This window comes from Lepidochelys kempii, chromosome 11 (genome assembly GCF_965140265.1).
Source record: "Lepidochelys kempii isolate rLepKem1 chromosome 11, rLepKem1.hap2, whole genome shotgun sequence".
NCBI lineage: Eukaryota > Metazoa > Chordata > Testudines > Cheloniidae > Lepidochelys > Lepidochelys kempii.
In genome coordinates this window covers 48,652,280-48,671,603 of record NC_133266.1, presented here as the reverse complement: position 1 = coordinate 48,671,603, position 19,324 = coordinate 48,652,280, and the positions used below count along the sequence as shown (strand labels likewise).

The 19,324-nt window shown below is 40.4% G+C and overlaps 1 protein-coding gene across 6 annotated transcripts in view; it reads right to left on the bottom strand.

Annotated features, from left to right (window-relative positions):
* Nucleotides 1-19,324, bottom strand: part of ZNF804A (zinc finger protein 804A) — a 234,693-nt gene that overhangs the window by 24,757 nt on the left and 190,612 nt on the right. For 2 of the 6 annotated variants that reach the window (XM_073306104.1, XM_073306105.1), the window contains one exon: nt 15,640-15,684. The exons of the other annotated variants lie outside the window; for them this stretch is intronic. The gene's annotated coding sequence lies outside the window, so the exon portion shown is untranslated. The remainder of the gene's footprint in view (nt 1-15,639; nt 15,685-19,324) is intronic. 6 annotated transcript variants of the gene reach the window in all.

Below are 19,324 nucleotides of genomic sequence, written 5' to 3'. Positions count from 1 at the left end.
CGGGCTATTTCCTGCATAGATCAAGGTTTTCTCACATCCCCCCCACCCCCATACACACACAAACTCACTCTCCTGCTGGTAATAGCTCATCTAAACTGACCATTCTCCAGGTTTAAATCCAAGTTAAACCAGAACATCTGGGGGGGGGGGTAGGAAAAAACAAGAGGAAACAGGCTACCTTGCATAATGACTTAGCCACTCCCAGTCTCTATTTAAGCCTAAATTAATAGTATCCAATTTGCAAATGAATTCCAATTCAGCAGTTTCTCGCTGGAGTCTGGATTTGAAGTTTTTTTGTTTTAAGATAGCGACCTTCATGTCTGTGATTGCGTGACCAGAGAGATTGAAGTGTTCTCCGACTGGTTTATGAATGTTATAATTCTTGACATCTGATTTGTGTCCATTTATTCTTTTACGTAGAGACTGTCCAGTTTGACCAATGTACATGGCAGAGGGGCATTGCTGGCACATGATGGCATAGATCACATTGGTGGATGTGCAGGTGAACGAGCCTCTGATAGTGTGGCTGATGTTATTAGGCCCTGTGATGGTGTCCCCTGAATAGATATGTGGGCACAATTGGCAACGGGCTTTGTTGCAAGGATAAGTTCCTGGGTTAGTGGTTCTGTTGTGTGGTATGTGGTTGTTGGTGAGTATTTGCTTCAGGTTGCGGGGCTGTCTGTAGGCAAGGACTGGCCTGTCTCCCAAGACTTGTGAGAGTGTTGGGTCATCCTTTAGGATAGGTTGTAGATCCTTAATAATGCGTTGGAGGGGTTTTAGTTGGGGGCTGAAGGTGACGGCTAGTGGCGTTCTGTTATTTTCTTTGTTAGGCCTGTCCTGTAGTAGGTAACTTCTGGGAACTCTTCTGGCTCTATCAATCTGTTTCTTTACTTCTGCAGGTGGGTATTGTAGTTGTAAGAAAGCTTGACAGAGATCTTGTAGGTGTTTGTCTCTGTCTGAGGGGTTGGAGCAAATGCGGTTGTATCGCAGAGCTTGGCTGTAGACGATGGATCGTGTGGTGTGGTCAGGGTGAAAGCTGGAGGCATGCAGGTAGGAATAGCGGTCAGTAGGTTTCCGGTATAGGGTGGTGTTTATGTGGCCATTGTTTATTAGCACTGTAGTGTCCAGGAAGTGGATCTCTTGTGTGGACTGGACCAGGCTGAGGTTGGTGGTGGGATGGAAATTGTTGAAATCATGGTGGAATTCCTCAAGGGCTTCTTTTCCATGGGTCCAGATGATGAAGATGTCATCAATATAGCGCAAGTAGAGTAGGGGCTTTAGGGGACGAGAGCTGAGGAAGCGTTGTTCTAAATCAGCCATAAAAATGTTGGCATACTGTGGGGCCATGCGGGTACCCATAGCAGTGCCGCTGATCTGAAGGTATACATTGTCCCCAAATGTGAAATAGTTATGGGTAAGGACAAAGTCACAAAGTTCAGCCACCAGGTTAGCCGTGACATTATCGGGGATAGTGTTCTTGACGGCTTGTAGTCCATCTTTGTGTGGAATGTTGGTGTAGAGGGCTTCTACATCCATAGTAGCCAGGATGGTGTTATCAGGAAGATCACTAGCTCCTACTTGGTTTTCTTGCTTTTTGTCTCTGCCATTCTCTGTGTTTTGCTTTCCCTCCTTCCCTCACACACCAGGTCACAATATCCAGTGGAATTCACCACCCACATAGTGATAGTTTCTGGGCAAATTCTATTAGGCCTTGTTTTAGATGTGGTAACATAAATGTTTCTTCCAAATGTCTTACTGTGAAGGGTGCTTTCAAACATAAGTTTGAATGAGGTTTGAACAAAACCCACAGCTAGGTTTCACCCAGTTAATACACTACTAAGTAGCTTCAGACAGTCGTTATTTTATTTTAAAATCAGCCCATCAGTGAAATATTTCCTCCTCCTTCCCCCAAATGTGGAATTTACCCACTCTAGATTACACCTGCTTTAGGCCCTCCATAGACTAGATTCAAGCTCAGAGCAGTTAAACAGCATTTCCAAAAAAAAGGTGCATCATAAAGGTTTTAGGAGCAAGTTATTTGGGATGGCCTCTATAACTCGTGATACATTTTCTGACCTAGTTCCCTAACTTGGCAACCAAGGAAGTTGGATTGAGGACATTAATCAGCATAAAAATGATGAAAAGAGGACAGCCAACCAAGTGGAGAGACTGGCAAAACCCTGGAAAGTATTAAAGGAGAAGCAGTCACAGAAGGGGTACAGAACAGGTGTCACACAACCGAGGTGATCAAAGTGAGCATTAGACCTTTAGAAAGAATTAACTTGTAACAGTTCATTCCTGAATGAACATTAGTTAAACGGAAGACCAGAATAGTCGAAAATAATTTAATGTTCAGTGCTTCAAGTCTATCAGTATATTCCTATTTGTGTGCTTACCAATGCTTCTCTCTGCATCTGTTTAGTTCTTAAATGGTTCCCATCTCTGTAGTATCTAAGCACCATTGATCATTTTATTAACACCCATGTGGGTTAAAATTATCCCCATTGTACAGATGGGAATTAAAAACATTGAGAGATTGCGTCATGGCCAAGATCACTTGGGAAGTCTGGCAAAGCCAAGAATTGAACTCTTACCTCCAGAATCCCAATTCTGTGCCTTTCTGCAAAATCATTCTTCATCTCATCTTGAACTAGTGAAGGTTTGGGGAAGAGAAGTCCAGTTTCTCAATTTATTATAGCACATTCATGACTTGAATGCTCATTTTAGTTTAAAGAATGAGGAGTACTTGTGGCACCTTAGAGACTAACAAATTTATTTGAGCATAAGCTTTCATGGGCTAAAGCCCACTTCATCAGATGCATGCAGTGGAAAATACAGTAGGAAGATTATATATATACAGAGAACATGAAAAAATGCGGGTTGCCATACCAACTCTAATGAGACTTATCAATTAAAGTGGGCTATTATCAGCAGGAGAAAAAAAAAAACTTTTGTAGTGATAATCAGGATGGCCCATTTCAAACAGTTGACAAGAAGGCGTGAGTAACAGGAATATTAGCATGGGGAAATAGTTTTTAGTTAATGTAATGACTCATCCACTCCCAGTCTTTATTCAAGCCTAATTTAATGGTGTCCAGTTTGCAAATTAATTCCAGTTCTGCAGTTTCTTCTTGGAGTCTGTTTTTGAAGTTTTTTGGGTGAATAATTGCGACTTTTAGGTCTGTAATTGAATGTCCAGGGAGGTTGAATTGTTCTCCGACTGGTTTTTGAATGTTATAATTCTTGATGTCTGATTTGTGTCCATTTATTCTTTTGCATAGAGACTGTCCAGTTTGGCCAATGTACATGGCAGACGGGATTGCTGGCACATGATGACGTATATCACATTGGTAGATGTACAGGTGAACGAGCCTCTGATAGTGTGGCTGATGTGATTAGGTCCTATGAGGGTGTCCCTTGAATAAATCTGTGGACACAGTTGGCAATGGTAATTTTTTTTTCCTGCTGATAATAGCCCACCTTAATTGATGAGTCTTGTTAGAGTTGGTATGGCAACCCCCATTTTTTCATGTTCTCTGTGTGTATATATATATATATATATCTTCCTACTGTATTTTCCACTGCATGCATCTCATGAAGTGGGCTTTAGCTCATGAAAATTTATGCTCAAATAAATTTGTTAGTCTCTAAGGTGCCACAAGTACTCCTCATTCTTTCTGCTGATACAGACTAACTCGGCTACCACTCTGAAATCTGTCATCATTTTAGTTTAGGGGCCCAAACTCCTCGACGCTCTCAGATGGATCAAACTCTCCTCCCAATAGTGGAACAAAGAAGACACTTCATATAGCATATTGAAAAGGAGTACTTATGGCACCTTAGAGACTAACCAATTTATTTGAGCATGAGCTTTCGTGAGCTACAGCTCACTTCATCAGATGTTTACCGTGGAAACTGCAGCAGACTTTATATACACACAGAAATCATGAAACAATACCTCCTCCCACCCCACTGTCCTGCTGGTAATAGCTTATCTAAAGTGATCAACAGGTGGGCCATTTCCAGCACAAATCCAGGTTTTCTCACCCTCCACCCCCCCACACAAATTCACTCTCCTGCTGGTGCTAGCCCATCCAAAGTGACAACTCTTTACATAATCAAGTCGGGCTATTTCCTGCATAGATCAAGGTTTTCTCACATCCCCCCCACCCCCATACACACACAAACTCACTCTCCTGCTGGTAATAGCTCATCTAAACTGACCATTCTCCAGGTTTAAATCCAAGTTAAACCAGAACATCTGGGGGGGGGGGGGTAGGAAAAAACAAGAGGAAACAGGCTACCTTGCATAATGACTTAGCCACTCCCAGTCTCTATTTAAGCCTAAATTAATAGTATCCAATTTGCAAATGAATTCCAATTCAGCAGTTTCTCGCTGGAGTCTGGATTTGAAGTTTTTTTGTTTTAAGATAGCGACCTTCATGTCTGTGATTGCGTGACCAGAGAGATTGAAGTGTTCTCCGACTGGTTTATGAATGTTATAATTCTTGACATCTGATTTGTGTCCATTTATTCTTTTACGTAGAGACTGTCCAGTTTGACCAATGTACATGGCAGAGGGGCATTGCTGGCACATGATGGCATAGATCACATTGGTGGATGTGCAGGTGAACGAGCCTCTGATAGTGTGGCTGATGTTATTAGGCCCTGTGATGGTGTCCCCTGAATAGATATGTGGGCACAATTGGCAACGGGCTTTGTTGCAAGGATAAGTTCCTGGGTTAGTGGTTCTGTTGTGTGGTATGTGGTTGTTGGTGAGTATTTGCTTCAGGTTGCGGGGCTGTCTGTAGGCAAGGACTGGCCTGTCTCCCAAGACTTGTGAGAGTCTCACAACAGAACCACTAACCCAGGAACTTATCCTTGCAACAAAGCCCGTTGCCAATTGTGCCCACATATCTATTCAGGGGACACCATCACAGGGCCTAATAACATCAGCCACACTATCAGAGGCTCGTTCACCTGCACATCCACCAATGTGATCTATGCCATCATGTGCCAGCAATGCCCCTCTGCCATGTACATTGGTCAAACTGGACAGTCTCTACGTAAAAGAATAAATGGACACAAATCAGATGTCAAGAATTATAACATTCATAAACCAGTCGGAGAACACTTCAATCTCTCTGGTCACGCAATCACAGACATGAAGGTCGCTATCTTAAAACAAAAAAACTTCAAATCCAGACTCCAGCGAGAAACTGCTGAATTGGAATTCATTTGCAAATTGGATACTATTAATTTAGGCTTAAATAGAGACTGGGAGTGGCTAAGTCATTATGCAAGGTAGCCTGTTTCCTCTTGTTTTTTCCTACCCCCCCCCCCCAGATGTTCTGGTTTAACTTGGATTTAAACCTGGAGAATGGTCAGTTTAGATGAGCTATTACCAGCAGGAGAGTGAGTTTGTGTGTGTATGGGGGTGGGGGGGATGTGAGAAAACCTTGATCTATGCAGGAAATAGCCCGACTTGATTATGTAAAGAGTTGTCACTTTGGATGGGCTAGCACCAGCAGGAGAGTGAATTTGTGTGGGGGGGTGGAGGGTGAGAAAACCTGGATTTGTGCTGGAAATGGCCCACCTGTTGATCACTTTAGATAAGCTATTACCAGCAGGACAGTGGGGTGGGAGGAGGTATTGTTTCATGATTTCTGTGTGTATATAAAGTCTGCTGCAGTTTCCACGGTAAACATCTGATGAAGTGAGCTGTAGCTCACGAAAGCTCATGCTCAAATAAATTGGTTAGTCTCTAAGGTGCCACAAGTACTCCTTTTCTTTTTGCGAATACAGACTAACACGGCTGTTCCTCTGAAACCGTTCATATAGCATATTGTTATTTGTTAAATTATACTCAGCACATCATTATTTGTGCTCACTCAGCCGTGGGTGAGAAGCTAAAAGAAGACAATCCCTGCCACAGGAAGCTTACAGTTATAGGAAACAAGATGTACCACGAAGCCAAGAGAAGGAGTAATATTATGGTACTTTATAAATATTTGAAATAACATAATCTGGTTAAATGTAGATGCTGCAACTTTATTAAAATCCCTAAAACCAATAGGCCCATTCCCCACCCCCGTCTACCTGGCATGGATGTTCCAATGCGGATTTGAACTGGTCACCAATAGCCCTGGGTTCTACTAACCTGATGATGGGGATGAGGGTGATACACCCTTGCTAGGATCCTGGCTGGAAGCTAAAGACCTGTCCCACTCCACTCCTCCACAGACGAGATAGGAGAGATTATACTGGGGGAGCCACACGCTGCATGAGACATCTCTCCCTACTGTGGAATGTTGGCCCATGCCCAAGCAGCCCACTGAGTTACAGGGACCTCACATAGGACCCCTTTTCCCCACCAACCATCCTGCAACCCACTAAAGATGTGACAATGTCATTTAGCCCCCCAAAACTGGATCTCTGAGATACCAGATGGAATGTGAAAACCCCACAAAGAAGTTTGTCAGTTTCACTAGATGCTACACCCCAAACAAAATTTGGTGATTAGCCTAGCCCCCAGCATTGTAGGAGATCCAGTAATTAGCCATGCACGGGGAAAGGTGGACTGGAACAGAGCCCAAAATAACTACTTGCTAGCAACAAGCAAGCAGAGGCAAAAATGGCTATTCCCACAAGTAGGAGCAAGGAAAAGCCACCCCTCTCCCCTTGCCCTGTCAGACAAGACCCAATCAGCTGACCTCTCTGGTCAGGGTAAGAGTCCTTTATTTGCATGCCATGTGAGTTGACCTACCTACTGACCTGGGAAGGGAGGGAACGAGAAAGGAGAGTGTCCTCCCCTTTCCCCCATATATACATGTTTCAGGGAGAAGGAGAGGGAGCGGGGAAGATCATGGCCCAGACTCTTCTGCTTTGGGTCTACCCCTGTCCTCCCCCATTCATAGTATGGAGGTGTGTCCATTGCCTCCACATCATCACACCCTAGCTAGTGAGGTGAAAGTCACACCCTAGCTAGTGAGGTGAACATTCATTGGGTTTACCTCTTGTGGGCAATCCTTTAAGGGGAATTTTGATGTAGGGAATTTCCAGTCCCCCATGTGGGATGAGCCCGTATTGGGGCGCTCTACTACTCCCCTCACATTCTGCCAGCAACTTTACATAAATTCTTCATATACTGTGTAATAAAGAACAAGGTATATCCATTACTGCTTGAAACTCCCACTGTAGCTGTTTGTAGAATTGTTTGTTTCTAAATGATCAAGTATAGTAGTGGCATATTTATAATGCTCTTTGCACTAGGGCTAGCTGGAAACCAAGAATTCTATTTCATGAAAAATTTAGAGGTTTAAGTGTTTGGATTCATTCCACTTTGGGACAAAAATTGAGACCTTTTGAAACTTTTTTTTTTGTGAAAAAAACAGAGAGGCACCAACCCCCAATGAATATTGAATTTTTTATATGAAATGGAACAGCTCCAACAGGAGAGATTTGAGACAGACCTGTACCAGAACAGCCAATAAGCCATTGGGGTACAGGAGACCCTGATCTGCCTGAATTGCAGCAAGGACTTGAATCTGGGATTCCTGCAGCCCAAGGAGTTACCTAACCACTCAACAACTTTGTATTCTATGGGTGAAATGGATACGTTTCCACAAAAAAATTGTTTTTGTCAAATCATCACATTCAGATGGGAAAAGCGTTTTAGTGAACTATTTCCAACCTTCTCTATGTTGAACTGCTAGTTGTAAACCATTGAGAAAGCAGGTGAGTGGTAAGGGAGAAGTTCATAACTTTTTTAGTCCTAGCTATTTTATGATAAATTAATTAAACTAATATGTTGTCATGGTTGCACCTACATACAGGCACAAAAAAACAATCACTGTCTAAGCAGCGCAGAGATTTGTGAAATTGTAAACAGAGGTTTCCTCCATGTGGACTAAGCTACCCACTGACTAAATAATGAGGAGTTTAATTGCTAAATTGCCAATAGTTGAAAGGATGCAGAAGAGCTGAGAGAGGGACTGTGAACTGCAGTGTGGAAGCTGGGGAAGCCAAATGGGCTTAGTGCAAAATCTGCAAGATGTTAGGGACTGCAAGATGCTGAGTTGTCCCTGGTGACTTATAGCATTTGATGGGGAGGGACGGCACTGGGCGGACAGTCAGATGAGACAGCCGGGTGATGGGCTACTGTTATTCTATGTCCTTTATTTTATTTTACTAATCTGACCTAGAATCAATTTAAGAATAGTGGCTTTTTAACTACATTTTAAAATGGTTTAAATTTCTGGTTAAAATGGTTAAACTTTCAGGTTTTTGTATTGCAGTAATTTCACAGTAAAACAAGATTATTTTCACTAGATCTGGTTAAATAGATTTTGTGTTCAAATATTTAGACACATTTACTTGATCTTTGTCTCATTTCTGCCCTGTGTGAATATTCTAGCAAAACAATGTTACTAGGAGGAGTGGTGCCCAAGTCAGTGAATGTTAGGGAACTTTTGTAGGAAGTCCATTGAGTGAGTGGAGGACTTGTTGGATGGTTTAGAGGATTAGCAATGAGATACAATTTCATCTATACTGTAGGTTGATAAAGTAACTAGAAACAAAGGCTATGAATGACATGATTTAAGCTTTTCTTTAATTCTGTCCTAACTGGAAGCATAAAGTATTGGAAATTTTGGGAGACTCATGAGAATTCCATCCCAAAATTTCAGATTCAAAAGATTCTATTTAGGAAATTACATGGCTGTCATCACCTTAGCATTTGAACACCTTTTGCCTCCCCTGTTCTTGGACTGCAGGGTGTCTGTGCAGTCCCTCACCCAAGCTAGAGCAGCCCCAAGAATTGCCAGGATCCGGTCTGCCCTGCCTATGCCTCCTCTCACCTCTGCTTTCTTCATGGAGCTTGTACCTGCTTCCACCCTGGAATAGGCTCTGTACCTGGGGTTGTTGTGGAAGTGACAGAGAGGTAGCAATCAGACATATTCCCTGGGAGGGATTTTTGCCTGCCGTAAGTCCCCTTTGCACCAAGGTATCTGGTGATACAAGCCATAGCACATCTGACCTCATGCTTTGCCCAAGGCTCAGGAAGTCTGTGGCTGATCTGGGTATGAATCATGAGTCTGTCTAGTGCCTAAACCAAAAGTCCATCTTGCGAGGAAAGAAGGGTTCAGATATGATTTAGATTAGTGGTCTGAACATATGACCAGGAGCCAAGAATATCTGATTTTTAATCTTTGCTCTTGTAGAATATGGTACTTGGACTTTTTTTGTCCCATTTTTCCTACCTGTAAAATCCTACGTACTTGACCCTAGTTTCCTCTATTTCAATAAATTCAAATAAATTCAAGCTAATATTAATTTTAATATGTATATAAATGTTTAAATATTTCTTTCTACATTAGATATTCTTTGTTGTAGGACTTCATTAATGTTTTCCTGAAAATCCAGATATGCCATGGAAGTGGTATGCTGAAAAAATTACAATTTAGTCATCATATCTATTGCCTGACCCACTTTTAGCTTTGTTGGTGTAGTCTCTTTGTTGTCTGAGTGCTAACTAAGTTGATCCTTTAAAGTAGGTTCTGCAATGGTTCCCACAGCTGGTAATCAGTTTTGCTGTGTATAATTTCCTTGTAGATTGTGTTTAGGTCTTATTTAATTAATGGTACTCCTTTTCTTTCTGAAACCTGGTATTATGATTGTTACTTTCTATTTCTTGGGCATCTCTCTCCAGCTGAGTGAACTTCAGGAAGTCTATTTCCTATTGCCTTTCCTTCTCTGACATGGATGTGTATTGTCTGGACTTTTCACTCTGGCAAATCTGAAACGATATCACCCCGGAAAAGCTATTGCTGATATGAACGGCACACTTTCTAAATTCATGTATTTCATCCTTTAAGCTGTGCCACTATAAGGTCCATAGTATAGACATAGCCCTAGTTAACCCTGCTCACACATTCTAGGAAGTGAGATGGAAACATTTCATTTGTGTAAAATCTCCATCTCCTGCATATTATCTTCTAAATCTTAAAGTGGTGAACCAAAAAGCTCAGCTGGTGTGCAGTGACTGCCACTTGTCACAAACATCACAACTTTCTCATCTTTGCCTTGTGATTCCCACCGCTTCGCCCCCTGGCTGCTTGCTGTATCCAACTGTTCTCCCTCCTCTTGTACTTAGACTGTAAGCAATCTGAGGCAGGGACTGGCTATTGCAGCACCAAGTACTGGCTATTGGAGTTAGGACTGCTAGATGCTAAGTCAATACGAACAAGAATCTTTACTTTCCATGTCTACCTACCTATGCAGGGCCAGCCCTAGGCTTTTTGCCACCCCAAGCATGTGCTTGCTTTGCTGGTGCCTAGAGCCAGTCCTGTACCTGTGTCCTATACAGAATATGGAATATGCAAGCCTACTTCTGTCAGCTGAACAGTTCTGCTCTACAGGAACTCCTCACTTAAAGTAGTCCCGGTTAAAGTTTTTCGTTGTTACGTTGCTGATCAATTAGGGAAGATGCTCATTTAAAGTTGCACAATGGTCCCTTATAAGTTGTTTGGCAGCCATCTGCTTTGTCCACTGCTTGCAGGAAGAGCAGCCCGTTGTAGCTAGCTGGTGGGGGCTTGGAACCAGGGTGGACCGGCAGCCCCTCTATCAGCTCCCCTAAATTCCCTATGCAGCAGCCACCCAGCAGGCTGTCAATTGCTGGCAGTTCAGCTGTCCCTCCCCCGACTGCCATGTGCTGCTCCTGCCCTCAGCCTTGGAGCTGCTCCCAGGAGCCTCCTGCTTGCTTTGCAGGGGAGGGGGAAAGTTGGGGGCTAATGTCAGGGTGTCCCCCTGCCCCTTATTCCTACCTCCCGCTTACCCCTTCTACATATAGAGCAGGATGGGGACAGGACAGGGCTCAGGATGGAGAGAGCTCGCTGGCTGCAGCTGCTGTCTCAACTTCCTGATCTTTTTTAAAGGCAATGTACTTAGCATACTTAAAGGGGCAATAAGAAAAAGAGTACTTGTGGCACCTTAGAGACTAACCAATTTATCTGAGTATAAGCTTTCGTGAACTACAGCTCACTTCATCGGATGCATTCACTGAATGTTTCCACTGAATGCATCCGATGAAGTGAGCTGTAGCTCACGAAAGCTTATGCTCAAATAAATTGGTTAGTCTCTAAGGTGCCACAAGTACTCCTTTTCTTTTTGCGAATACAGACTAACACGGCGGCTACTCTGAAACCTGTCATTATTAAAGGGGCAATGTGCATCTCTATCTCTCTCCCACACACAGGGTGTGTGTGTCTGTCTGTGCCTGCCATGCTGTCTCCCCTCCCTCCATTCCTGCTGCCTTGTAGAATGTGAGGCTACATTAACAACATGACAGGTTTCAGAGTAGCCGCCGTGTTAGTCTGTATTCGCAAAAAGAAAAGGAGTACTTGTGGCACCTTAGAGACTAACCAATTTATTTGAGCATAAGCTTTCGTGAGCTACAGCTCACTTCATCGGATGCATACTGTGGAAAGTGTAGAAGATCTTTTTATATACACACAAAGCATGAAAAATTACCTCCCCTCACCCCACTCTCCTGCTGGTAATAGCTTATCTAAAGTGATCACTCTCCTTACAATGTGTATGATAATCAAGTTGGGCCATTTCCAGCACAAATCCAATGTACATTGGTCAAACTGGACAGTCTCTACATAAAAGAATAAATGGACACAAATCAGATGTCAAGAATTATAACATTCATAAACCAGTCGGAGAACACTTCCATCTCTCTGGTCACGCGATTACAGACATGAAAGTTGTGATATTACAACAAAAAAACTTCAAATCCAGACTCCAGGGAGAAACTGTTGAATTGGAATTCATTTGCAAATTGGATACAATTAACTTAGGCTTGAATAGAGACTGGGAGTGGCTAAGTCATTATGCAAGGTAACCTATTTCCTCGTGTTTTTTTCCTACCGCCCCCCCCAGACGTTCTTGTTAAACCCTGAATTTGTGCTGGAAATGGCCCACCTTGATTATCATACACATTGTAAGGAGAGTGGTCACTTTAGATAAACTATTACCGGCAGGAGAGTGGGTTTGTGTGTGGGAGGGGGTGAGAAAACCTGGATTTGTGCTGGAAATGGCCCAACTTGATTATCATACACATTGTAAGGAGAGTGATCACTTTAGATAAGCTATTAACAGCAGGAAAGTGGGGTGGGAGGAGGTATTTTTTCATGCTTTGTGTGTATATAAAAAGATCTTCTACACTTTCCACAGTATGCATCCAATGAAGTGAGCTGTAGCTCACGAAAGCTTATGCTCAAGTAAATTGGTTAGTCTCTAAGGTGCCACAAGTACTCCTTTTCTATTAACAACATGTTAACCCTTGAGGGTCAGTCAAATGCTAGTTCATTATTTAGCAGTAAGGCATTCCCCAAGAAATATTCCACCCTCTAACTTCACCATCTCAACTAAGTTTCACAATCATCATTCCTGTGTACAATATTAAATTGTTTGTTTAAAACTTACACTCTGTGTATATATATATACATAGTTTTTTGTTTGGCAAAAAAAATTTTCCCTGGAACCTAACCCCCCCATTTACGTTAATTCTTATGGGGAAATTGGATTCGCTTAACATCGTTTTGCTTAAAGTTGCATTTTTCAGGAACATAACTACAACGTTAAGTGAGGAGTTATTGTATTTGCAACTCATTTGGATTTTTTCTCTCTCAATGTTTTGCTGAAGCCACGTTTCATATCCCTGCATTGCACAAATGTATAGATACTGCATTTAGTGGAAATAAGGGATTTACACATTCCACAATAGTTATTTGAACTGGTTAGCATAATTTAAATTTTGTGCTGAACTGCATACTGTGATGTTGCTTAATGCACAGCTTGAAGGTGTTCACATACCATGGTGATGAGCATGATAAGAAGAGAACAGAAACTGAAGGGAGCATAAAAATTAATTTGCTATATTAATATTGCATCTGACAGTAATTTTGCATATACAGTATCCTCCTAGAGAAGCAAGAACTTTACTTAATATTTTTGAAAAACATGAGATCTAAAATAATCAGAAAACATTTTGTTAATAATTTATAATCCTGATGAATGATCATGATACTCAAGTAACACACCTGCTCTACCTTTAAATTTCCTTTAGGAAATATACTGAGCTATAGAAAAGCAATGCAGATGTAGAACATTTATAAAACAAATTAAATATAATACAATTTACTTGTAATCTTGTATATTTTATAAATCATTGTTACGATTTTCTTGCTGATTTTTTGTGTGCTTTGATTCAGCATTCCAAAAATATGTTTCTCAGTTACTCATAAATATGGAGCCTAGTCAATAATTATTGAATTAATTAATATGGGGCCTATGGAGCTATTCAAATTCATTATTAACTGGGATGCCTTATTGGTTTTTTTTTATTAATAATGGGAAATAGAATGACAAACTACTTGTTACATACACACTTGTGATATAAAGCTTGATTAGTATCCTTTCTCAAACAGGGTCTGATTTAATCACTTACAAATAATAATTGAATAGCTCAGGATTTTCATGGCACCTGTAACCACTTAAATTGAGAATAACATGTGCCTTTTAAAATAGAAATCATTGCTTCCTAAGATGTTTAGTAAAGTATGCCCTTGGTTTACATGTGTATATGTTTCAGTTCGTCATGCAGCTGGAGACCTAGTCCTACTTTGGTGAGTATAATATAGCAGTGTCATCACTTTGTAGTATGACCTGCAGTTCTAAACATTTTGTAAATATAGCTTTCATATTATATAAAGTAGAGAAGATAGCTCTTTCTGTAAGCACTATATTAAAACAAAAAACAAAAAAAAAACTTTACATAAGTAATCTTGATTATTGTTGGACTTAATGATTCCACATGAAGACTAAACTAGAAATTGCTTTGGATAATTTTGAGAGAAAAAGAGCACTATCTCCAGTGCAAGAATGATTTAGTCACAGAAATAGGAATTAGAGTGGGGGGCTGTGGGAAACTATTAGGTCATCTAATTTATCATGCTGCCAATATGGAATTGTTTCCTACAATATATTCTACAATGACTTACTCAACCTACTCAAGTGATGGTGCTTTTGCTCTTCCCTTTAGGAGACTATTCCACAGTCTTATAGATTTCATCATAGAAACATAAGGCATAGACCTGTAAAGGACCTCCTGGGTCATTGAGTCTGGTCCCCTGCTACCACTGGCAACCTTGTCAAAAAATCTTATCAAGCCCCAACTTAAAATTGGATAAGTTGTTTGCTCCCTAGTCCTAATGGACGGCTATTCTAGAATCCTCTGGTGGCTAGAAAACATCTAATTTCCAGCCTAAATGTATTCATAGTCCATTTATACCCATTTGTTCTTATACTGATGTTGTTCTCCCCTTCTCTTCCCTCCCTCATGTTTGCCCTCGGATGCAGTCATAAGCAGTCATAAGTAGGAAATATTTCCTGGCTTTCAGTCTAACTGTTCCTTTGCTCAGTTTGATGTCATTACTCCTAGTAATACCTCCTAAGATCACCTTATACAAATCATCTCCCTCTTTGAGGTAAAATCCTGGCCCCAGTGAAGAAAATGCCAAAATTCCCACCAAATTTCACAGGGTCAGAATTTCACCCTTGGGGATTGTTAGGATTGGAGGAGCTATTCTTAACAACTTGTTTCATTTCCTTGATTCTGTTTATGAAGAATTTTGATATTTACAATTTATTTTGCTTTTTAAAGTACTTGCCCAAAACCTTTAATGAAACCTGCTAGGCTATGGTTTGTTTTGTGAACCATTTTCAATGTGTTTCATGTTTGCTATTTCTAATTGCCACTGATTATTTTATGATTGATCCCTTGGCATTACAGGACATTTCAGGTCACTTGATGTCTCATGATATTTCTCCTTCTGCCCCCAAACAAATTTTATTACTTCCTGGCACAAATTTTATTTAATCAGAAAACAAACACTGTTTGGTCACAAAACAAATTTTGGATTTTTGTTCCGACTCATTTTGTTTGGGAATAAAATTCAGCTTGTACAAATTGTTGTAAGCAAAACAAATAATACATTCATAAACATGGTCAAGAAAAACTCAATACTTTAATTTGCTCTATAATTTGTGAAACAAAGAATTCACCCAGAATTTCTGTTTTCATCTTACATATTCCTATCAATAGCACCTTTTGTTACTTGTGATGCCCCTGAATATTCAGCTCAGAATTCACTTTTTAGTCATAGCACATCTATTGTTTACAGGGGCCGGGGGTGGGGGCAATTACTGACTTTGCACTGGTAGGGCAGGTATACAAAATACCACACTGATCCCAAACATATTTTATGACTAGATATATTTAATGTTTGTTTCCTCATATGGAATGTCTGTTTTCCTCATAAGTACCTCTCTTGTTAAATTATCTGGATGATCGTACGTAAATTCAATGAAAACAAATGAAATTTGAGTTAAATGGAAAAAAAGACTGTTTCCAAAACCCTGAACAAAATCAGGCATCACTGTTAAATGTCTGAATAATGTTTAATTATCACAAAAGAATGATACTTATTGTTAAGTTATATGAATTTGTACTAAATAGGTCACCATACAATAATACACGTGTATTTAACAAAAGAAAAATAAATGATTCCTTACTCTACTTTCTCTCCTTTTTCATGCTTTTCCCAAGGCAACTTGTTTCTGAGAAACAAAAGCAAACTTTAAACATTTAAAGATCCATGCATTTTCCAACATCATGAGGCTTATGTCAATCTAATTCATATCACTCTTCTACCCAATTCTCCTCTTCTCCCCTACCCTATGTGTCACCCTCAGGGTACAAGTAACATCATATCCTGCATCAGAGTAGGGTCCCTGTACTTTTACAAATAATAATTTCTGGCGCATTAATGAAGGAATTTTTTATAACATATGTTATATAAGATTGACTAAATGACCACAGCATTCAACTTTTAAAAGGTGCAAAATTGCTGAGTATTGCATACTGAATATTTCATCATGATAGCTGGTAAGTAACCATGTGTATAAAAGCAGTCTGGTCAACCCGCAAGCTTTAGGATATTTTTTTTGTTAACTTCAGCAAAACTCTGCAGAGCACTTCATAAATACAAAGGCTGGAACCAAAGCAAACAGTATAAAAATGGAAGTAGCATCTTGCCTATCAAATTAATTTTACTAGATAATGAAAAGATCATAAAGCTGAGACACATTTGTACATCTGGAAAGTGGTTGCATATGCTAGATCTCTTGGTTTAAAGGCATTTATTTTAACAACTTTGAGCCCCCATCTTGCTCCTATTAAGCCAATGGCACAACTCCTATTGAGTTCAGTGGGAGCAGGCTCTTTAATTATCAAATGAAAATTTTGAATAACATTGAAAGATGTTATTAAATAAAGAAGATTAAAGCTAATTTGGGTATGGTGTCCTCTGTTCCCTGTAAACTTCACTACCTACCTAAGAGCTCCTTCTAGGCACAATCAGGAACTAGGCACTGTGGCCATTCTGAAAAAGAGGGGCTTGGTTTAGGGGATAGACGTCCAAAGGCTATTTTCAGAATTGCTCTTGTGCTCCCCATGTGTGGAGGTCTGTACAAGGCAATCGAGGCTAAGGCAGGTGTAAGCTAGATGGTGCAAAAAGTGTTGCTGGGATGCACTTCAGAGAGCAGCAGCTGGGTCACATAGATGCAAAATTGTTGACTTACTTGTGTCTAATTAATAGCAAGCTCAGTTCACCAATCCCATGGATCATTTCATGTGTGATGATTTGGGTTATCCTGGAATGCCATTGAATTATCCCCTCTTCTAGTTCACCTTGGCTTAATAGCCCTTCATTAGTTATTTGTAGGTTACCTGAATATTTTCCACACATTGATCTTCTCCACAGTCTTGCTGTGACTCCACATAAAAACAGAAGAACAGCCATACTGGGTCAGATCAATGGTCATCTAGCCCAGTATCCTGTCTTTTGACAGTGGCCAATTCCAGATGTTTCAAAGGGAATGAAAAGAACAGGGCAGTTATCAAGTGATCCATCCCCTATCATCCAATCCCAGCATCTGGCAGTCAGAGGCTCAGGGGCACCCAGAGCATGGGATTGCATCCCTGACCATCTTGGCTAATAGCCGTTGATGGATGTATCCTCCATGAACTTATCTAATTATTTTTTGAACCCAGTTATAGTTTTGGCCTTCACAGAATTCCCCAGCAACAAGTTCCACAAGTTGATTGTGCATTGTGTGAAGAAGTACTGTACTTTCTTTTGTTTGTTTGTTTTAAACCTGCTGCCTATTAAATTATTTGGGTGACCCCTGGTTTTTGTGTTACATGAAGGGGTAAATAACACTTCCTTATTCACTTTCTCCTTACCCTTCATGAGTTTATAGATCTCTATCATATCCACCCTTAGTCATATCTTTTTTTGAAGCTAGTCTTTTTAACCTCTCCTCATATGGAAGCCGTTCCATACCCTTAATAATTTTTGTTGCGCTTCTCTGTACCTTTTCCATTTATAATAGATCGTTTTTTATATGGGATGGCCAGAACTGCACACAGCATTGGACTGGCAGCTATTTCTTCTCACCAGCCTCTCCTTCTGAGCAGCGTTCATCTTGTAGGAATGGTCCCACAGAATCTAGAGCAAATGCAATTCCGTGATGAGAAATTTCACCACTTCACAGGGGAGAGGCTTTCTTTTGAGACTGCTTCCTATCTAGTTGCTCGCAGTAGCACCAAAAGCACATTCAGCCATGGAATAGCATGTTGCTGTAGGTTGTCAGTCTTTCTAATGGGCAATTTCCCATTTATAGGGCCAATATATATATTTGAATGTATGATTGTAATATTATAATGTGTGATCTGGGTCCTGCTTTACTGGCACCCAAGTTTTTCAAATTTCTGTTATGCAAATTCACAGATTCCCAAGCCAGAAGGGGCCATTATGATAATCTAATCTGGCCTCCTGCATGTCACAGGCCACAGAACTTCAACTCAACTCATTAGAGCAGATCTTTTAGGGGAAAAAAAAAACTATAAAATCTTGATTGAAAAGTTGTCAGTGATGGAGAATCCACCATGACCCTTGGTAAATTATTCCAGTGGCTAATTACTCTCACTGTTATAAATGTATGTCTTATCTCCAGTCTGAATTTGTCTAACTTCATGTTCCAGCACTTGGATCATGTTATAACTTTCTCTGATGGACTGAAAAGCCTATTATTAAATATTTGTTCCCGATGTAGGAACTTACAGGTTGCAATCAACTCTCCCCTTAATCTTATCTTTGTGAAGCTTGAGCTCCTTGAGTCGATCACTATAAGGGCATGTTTTTTATTCCTTTAGCCCTTCTTGTAGCTCTTCTCTGAATCTTCTCCAATTTATCAACATCCTTCTTGAATTGTGAGCACCAGAGCAGGATACAGCATTCCAACAACGGTCACACCAGTTTCAAATACAGAGGTAAAATAACCTTTCTACACCAACTCGAGGTTCCCCTGTTTATGCATCCAAAATTCTCATTATTCCTTTTGGCCATAGCGCAGCAGTAGGAGCTCGTGTTCAGCTGATTATCCATTATAACACCCACATCTTTTTCAAAGTCATTGCTTCCCAGGATACAGAGCCCTCCATCATGTAAGTATGGCCTACAGTCTTTGTTCCTAGATGTACACATTTTCACTGAGCCATATAAAACACACCGTTTGTTTGTACCAGTTTATCAAGTGATACACATTGCTTTGTGTCAGTAAGTGTCCTCTTCATTATTTACCACTCTCCCAATTTTTGTGTCATCTGTAAACCGTATCAGTGATGATTTTATGTTTTATTCCAGGTTGTTAATCAAAATGTTAAATAGCATAGGGTCAAGAACCAATACTTGCAGGACTCCACTCGAAACACACTAGTTAAATGGTGACTCGACTTCCTGTTTACATTTTGAGATCTATCAGTTAGCCAGCTTTTAATCCACTTAATGTGTGCCATGTTAATTTTATATCTTTCTACTTTTTTAACGATGCTATTGTGTGGTACTAAGTCAAATGTCTTGTAGAAGTCTAAACATATTACATAAGCTCTATTATCTTTATCAGCCAAACTGGTAATTTCAGCAGAAAAAAGATACCCAATTATTTAGACAGCATCTACTTTCCATAAACCTGTGTTGATTGACATTAATTATATTACCCTCTTTTAATTCTTTATTAATTGAGTCCCATATACCCATTCCCAGGACTGATGTCAGACTGAGGATGTCTACACTGCACACTAAGTCAGTGTGATTTCAAGTGATTTCAAGCCTGTGCTTGGACATCCAGACTGCAT